Here is a 6,223-nt window from a genome sequence, read left to right on the forward strand (position 1 = left end):
TCCTGCCAATGTTTCAACTTCATATTGGTGATTCCAATTGATATAATGTTTACTTTTTTTCACTGATACATATTTTCTGTCTACTATTACAAAACCTTAATTTAGTTATTTCTGGAAAATTGTGTTTCTGTCTCATAGACTTCAAAGTAGTTTTGGCTAATACTGGGACAGGAATAGTATCCACATATGGCACCCAATGTAGGGGTCAGGGTGTAAATGGCAGGTTAAAGAGATAAAACAATAATAAGAAGATGTGAGTCCACTTTAGTTATAATCAAAACACAAGGCCAACGGAGCACAGCTTTCAAACCTCCTTGCAAGTGCATTTCTTCACACAGGACATCTTGAGCCTCCGATCTCTCTCGGGAACATTGTCAAACAATTCCACAATGCAGAGTTTAGTCTTTGGTAGCACCATAACTGCCATTGAAAAATTATTTTGTCTTGTTTGTGAAATATGGCCCCGGTGGACTGCAAGCTTCTTAAAACCAAGCGTAATGTGCGCATTGAGCATTGTGTCTCTTCCCCTCAGCATAACTGCCTCACCATAAATATTTGTTGAATGAACAAATAAATTACTGCATCCAACATAGGCAACTGGATCACCTCTATGGGAAGCTTTCTGTTGATCTCGGAATTGAACTTCTCCCCTGATTCAGACCTTCCTTTGTTGTTGACCAGAGCCCCGATAAACTCCCCTGACATCAGAGGCATCTAGTGCTGATGCCTTGGCCTGGGTAGGCGAGGGGGACGCTTCAGCACAGGGAGGTCAGAACACTCATAATGTTTCCTTCAGGGAAAAGCCCAGGTGTATTTGTTGTTGGAGGGAGAGGCGTCCCTAGATGGCTAGCCTGCTGTTCTGATGCTGTCACCCTCTCAGTCACAAAATGAGAAAATCTGCTGGGACATTACATTCAGCCTGATGAGCAGAGCCATCCTGCAAGTGTGTTCGGGAAGGACTGGGTAGAGCTAGCAGGGGGCTCAGCCAGCAGGGGGCTGCTCTGGAAAATGTCCACCTATCCGTGCTGGAGAAAATTCAGATTCATCTGCACCCCACCTGAGTACACATAGCTACAGCTCAGATGGTCCCCTTCCCCTGCACAGCCTCAGCAAAGAGCAAGAGAGCCGTTAGGTCGTCAGTTTCAACAACATAGTTTTAACAATACCGAGTACAAGTCAAATAAGTCTTTATATTGATTTACTCAAGCATGTGGCATCTCAGCAGAAATGGGCATGAAAAGTTACATGAGAAAGAATATTCTATGTCCAAATAAAAGTAGACGCAAAGGCAGGAAGACAGGGCCACGCTGGTCATGTTGGAGAAACCACGAACAGACCAGCATGGTAGGAGGCACATAGATTGTAACACCACTTTTATCGTTATTGTTTTCTCTATGCCTTGCTAAGCTCCAAGACTTAAGAGACAAACAGAACTCCTTGGAGGAGATTTATCATCTTATAGGGACATTTGGCAGTTGTGACAGTGTCTCACTTCTCTACTGAAGCCTGAGGGGGAAAGAGCAGAAACCGTCAACTCCACATTCAGTGCGGAAGATGTTGATGGCCTTCCTCCAGAGTAGCTCACACTCCCCTAAACCTCTCAGATGCAAGACCACAGAGGCAGGTGGATGTAGAACACCTGAGCTAGTTCCAAACCTAGGATGGAGTAAATCATAGCTATTGATTCATATTCAGCACTTAGTCCCAAACTGGTCTTGAAGTTGGTCGCCCTCTCAAACCCTTGCATAAGACCAGGAACCACATACGCTCGAGACATTCCAAGAGGAGGATATTTCTAACAACCACATCCATCACGTCACATCCATCACGTCACCAGTTTTTATAAGGCTGCCACATCCATCACGTCACCAGTTTCACGGTTAACACAGAGTGTGAAAAGATCTTCAACAAAATTTGAAATCTAAAATGTGGTTCTCAAAACACATTTCAACACATCAAAATTCTTCAGGATTTCATCAGTGGTTATTACAAGTGTGTCTGCAACAAGCAAATCTGTTTTGGCCTGTGTCACTGTGGTGAATTCTTACAAGCTCTGAAGACGCCTGTGATGGAAATTTGGTTTGATGAAGGATTTTAGGGATGTATGTTAAAGGAGCTACTCATAGAATGAAATGAATAATTGCAAAATTATATACATTACTTATACACGAGTGTAGTTTTTATAAATGTTGTATTAAATCATAATAGTGAGGGATATGAAGACCAGTGGGTCAGCAGCCCCTGTGAGTAAAATCATTTCGATGAGAAAATGAGCAGTGAAATTTTTCACCTGAGAAAATCAGAAAAAAATATGTCTAGGTCAGTTCAGGATTTAAATTAAAAAGTAGAAAAATAACCATTGATAATACATAATTCTAGAAAAAAAATGATGAGATTGACCTGAAAATTTTAAAATTGGAGTAAGTCTTTGATATTCAGCACTTCCAGGCTGATAGAGATTCAAAGAGATAATGGCTTTTACATCACAAGACTCGGCAAGATCTCAGCACCTACCTTTTCCCCAACATCATGCCTACTATATCCAGTGATGTTGGTTCTGGATTTCTCAGGAAATGGGGTGTTGGAGACCCACTACTTGTGCCCCAGATCACTTGCTCTGAAATGCATCTTTGAATCAGGACACACTAAATGATTCACAGATTACGTGATCAAGGGTTCTGATCAGAAACTACCAAAGATGAGATGCACAAGTGAACTGAGCATACCTGTGGCCAAGCAAAGCTGTCAAACCTGTTGACAATTTTCACTGGGATAAAACCAGAGACAGTCACTAGAAGAATCCCTGGTGTGGCAGTGAGACAAGCTTCTCTTTGGACAGCAATCATCTTGGATTCACGAAACTTATACGTAAAATGTCAACTGGTCAACAGACACTATGTTCGTGTTGAGATGATTCACAGCCCAAAGTAAACAGTCAGGAGCAGGAGAATCTACTTTCGGCAAATTTGTTAACAGGTCACACTTCACCACCGTGGTTGGGGAAACGTAAGTGACCCAAAGCAGTTCTGACACATTTCACGTCTGGAAGGTTCAAGTGGGGATTGACTTCAGAACAACTGGAATGTAAAAGGAGAAAAATGCCCATGAGAAGTTAAGGGGACTGAGCCATGCAGGGTGAACATGAATCTACATCTGGAAAACAATCACAGGACACGGGCAGCCTTTTGGCATCTCAGCTGCACACCGGCCTGATTCATCTGATTCATAAGGCACACCTGTCTACATCTCAAAAAATCCCAGGTATTTTTTAATATCTGAAGATATAGGTCACATAGCATACAAATCACTCATTTAAGGGGTACAGTTCGATGCTTTTTAGTGTGTTCTCAGAGTTGGGCAACCATCACCAGAGTCGGACTTCATCTACTTAGCATTGTATCAGAGCTTGCATTAGGACTTCATTTATCTTACTGCCAAATGAAATTCCATACACCTCTTTTGTTTATCCACTCACCAGTTGACGGACACTCAAGTTGTTTCTACTTTTTTAACACTATAAATAATGTTGCTATGAACAGTTGAGTACAAGAGCTTTTGGATTCTTTGTTTTGTTTTGTTTTACATATGTTTTCATCTATTGGAAATAAATACCTAGAGCAGAATTCTTGGGTCATGTGTTAACACCATGTGATTGGTGTTTTGCTAAGTGGCTTCAATATTTTGTATTGCCACAATCAAATTATGACAGTTAATGTTTCTCCATATCCTCGCCAACATATGTTATTATCTGTCTTTCTCATGACATCCATCAGAGAGAGTGTGAGGTGGTATTTCAGCGTGATTTTGTTTTGTATGGTTCTATTTAATGAGACATGTCAACATAACTCTCTCAAATTATTTAAATATTGCTTCCTTTAATTCTTTGCACATATTTATGATAGCTTCATTGAAGTCTTTGTCCACTAAGCCCAACATCTGAGCCCTCTCAGAGGTCTCATTTCTTCTTGTCTTCTGTGTATAGACCACAGTTTCATGTATCTTTGCATTTCTCATGATTTTTCTTGTTGAAAACTGGATGTCTTCTATAATCCATTGTAGCAACTCTGGATAAGAAGTACTCCCTCAGGCTTTTTGTTGTTGCTATTGTTTGCTTTTTTATGTTTCTAGTAGATGGCTGATCTAATTCAGTACCATCTTTCTCCCACAGTCTGAAGCTTCTGATAGTGCCCCTCAGATGATGCATCTTTAGGCAAATGAGGGGTCTTTTCTACCATCAAGGATGTCTGTGGTCTTAGCTGAACTCCCCAGAGTGGCTCTTTCTGTGATTTTCTTATTAAGCTTCAAACTCCTCTACCTTTATTAGTATCACACAAAGCCATTAGCCTCCACTAATTGCTAGGTGTCTGCCAACTTTTCAACAATGCCCTGTGACATAAATTGTTCCATATCCCAGACCAATTAAATCTGAGGTCTATTAAAAAGCAGGACCTATATTTGATACTTTCTTAGACCCTCAGAAGGCTTTTCTCAGACATTGCTTTTCTTTTTCTCTCTGGCAAACTTCTAGGTGGTCTACTGGCTTTTACCATTGCTAACTGATGTCTTAATAGCACATCAACAAGATCTCCATTGTTTTCAACAAAACCTTTAGGCATGAACCTCCTCACAACCTGTTCCAAGTAGTCATTCAAGTTGAGGACACCATGAAGAACTCTCTTTTCTTATGGCCTCATCACCCCCTGCACAGAATCTCAGCATCACTGCCCTGGGGCTAGGGACTCTTCTTAAGTGAATGCCCTGCTCTACAACATGAGGGCTGGGCAGGGATGGTAGCCCTGGTCCCTTGGTTTGCCCCTCCTGGCACTGAAACTAGGGTAAATGTTTATCAGGGCCCAGAATTCTTGGCATACTACATCCAAGTTAAAGCTTCTATCCTAAAAATCGGGGCAAGTTGGAGGAAAGACTCTCCAACCCAATTGACTGCACTTTCCTAAAATACATCTTCCCTATCATGAAGCTATATATAAGGAGACATGACAGTGGTCTTCCCCTTTCAAAATGGAGCTGGATCTCCAGCCTGGGAACTGAGGGAGAAGTTAGACCCATTTTCTTGGCCATAACCACTTGGAATACAGCTCCCATTACACTCAACTAGAAAGGGATTTGGGAGAGAGCCATGGCTCGCAAGTCACAGACACTCATTGTTCTTGCTGCGATATATAGTAGACTTTCTTAAATAAATGTTTCCCCATTTGCTTGATGTCCTTTGGACAATTTCCAGATACTTTAATTTTGCTTTCATAACTGTCACCAGTTAAATGAATGTTTCACTGGCAAGAGGGCCCATTGAGTTACTCTCACTGCCATTCCAGAAGCCCCTCATCTCATATATATTTTTTGAAGGAGGAATTTGATTTCAAAAACTCACACAAGGGGCGCCTGGGTGGCGCAGTCGGTTAAGCGTCCGACTTCAGCCAGGTCACGATCTCGCGGTCCGTGAGTTCCAGCCCCGCGTCACGCTCTGGGCTGATGGCTCAGAGCCTGGAGCCTGTTTCCGATTCTGTGTCTCCCTCTCTCTCTGCCCCTCCCCCATTCATGCTCTGTCTCCCTCTGTCCCAAAAATAAATAAACGTTGAAAAAAAAATTAAAAAAAAAAAAAAACTCACACAAGCATAACTTTGTATAATTCCAGCATTGGTTTAGTGAAACTACTATAAAACCCAAGTTGTTCCTTTTGTGATGGGAAACTATCATAAAATGTATGTAGCAACTATACCAAAATATACTTAGGAATTTCTCTTTACATTCAAAAGCAATAGTCATATGGCATTAGCTGTTTACAGCTTTGAGAAAGGCTATAATGTTTTTGATATCATAATCATGCCAATCGTATTGTGGTTTTACTACACTTGATCTTAGCCAAAAGGCCGAGAAGCGATCATATTGTAGTTTTAAAATGGAGCATCATCACCCCCCAGAAGTAGATCATTCTCCATTTTTCTTTGCCACTTAACAGCTGGGCATCCTCTTCCAAGTCAACCTGAGAAACCATGATATTGCCTTAAAAAAAATGGCTTCTGCGGTGAAGAAGCGTCCCATGACCTGCCGGACATCTTGCCCTGGTCCAGCGATTGCCCGTGTGCTCTTGGAGACACCTGTGAGCTGCAGCTAGGCCCACTGTCCACCGAATGTCTTTCATGCAATTTTATCTCTGTTAGTCTGAACCTGTCTTCACCAATAAGCGGTTCCACCTGCAACAGTC

The 6,223-nt window shown here is 41.7% G+C and overlaps 1 pseudogene; it reads right to left on the reverse strand.

Annotated features, from left to right (window-relative positions):
- Positions 1-5,749: 5,749 nt before the first annotated feature.
- LOC121017115 (uncharacterized) lies at positions 5,750-5,900 on the reverse strand (annotated as a pseudogene).
- Between the last annotated feature and the right edge of the window lie 323 nt (positions 5,901-6,223).

The sequence above is a fragment of the Herpailurus yagouaroundi genome, unplaced genomic scaffold, assembly GCF_014898765.1.
Source record: "Herpailurus yagouaroundi ecotype Mexico unplaced genomic scaffold, PumYag 29, whole genome shotgun sequence".
In the NCBI taxonomy this organism is placed as follows: Eukaryota; Metazoa; Chordata; class Mammalia; order Carnivora; family Felidae; genus Herpailurus; species Herpailurus yagouaroundi.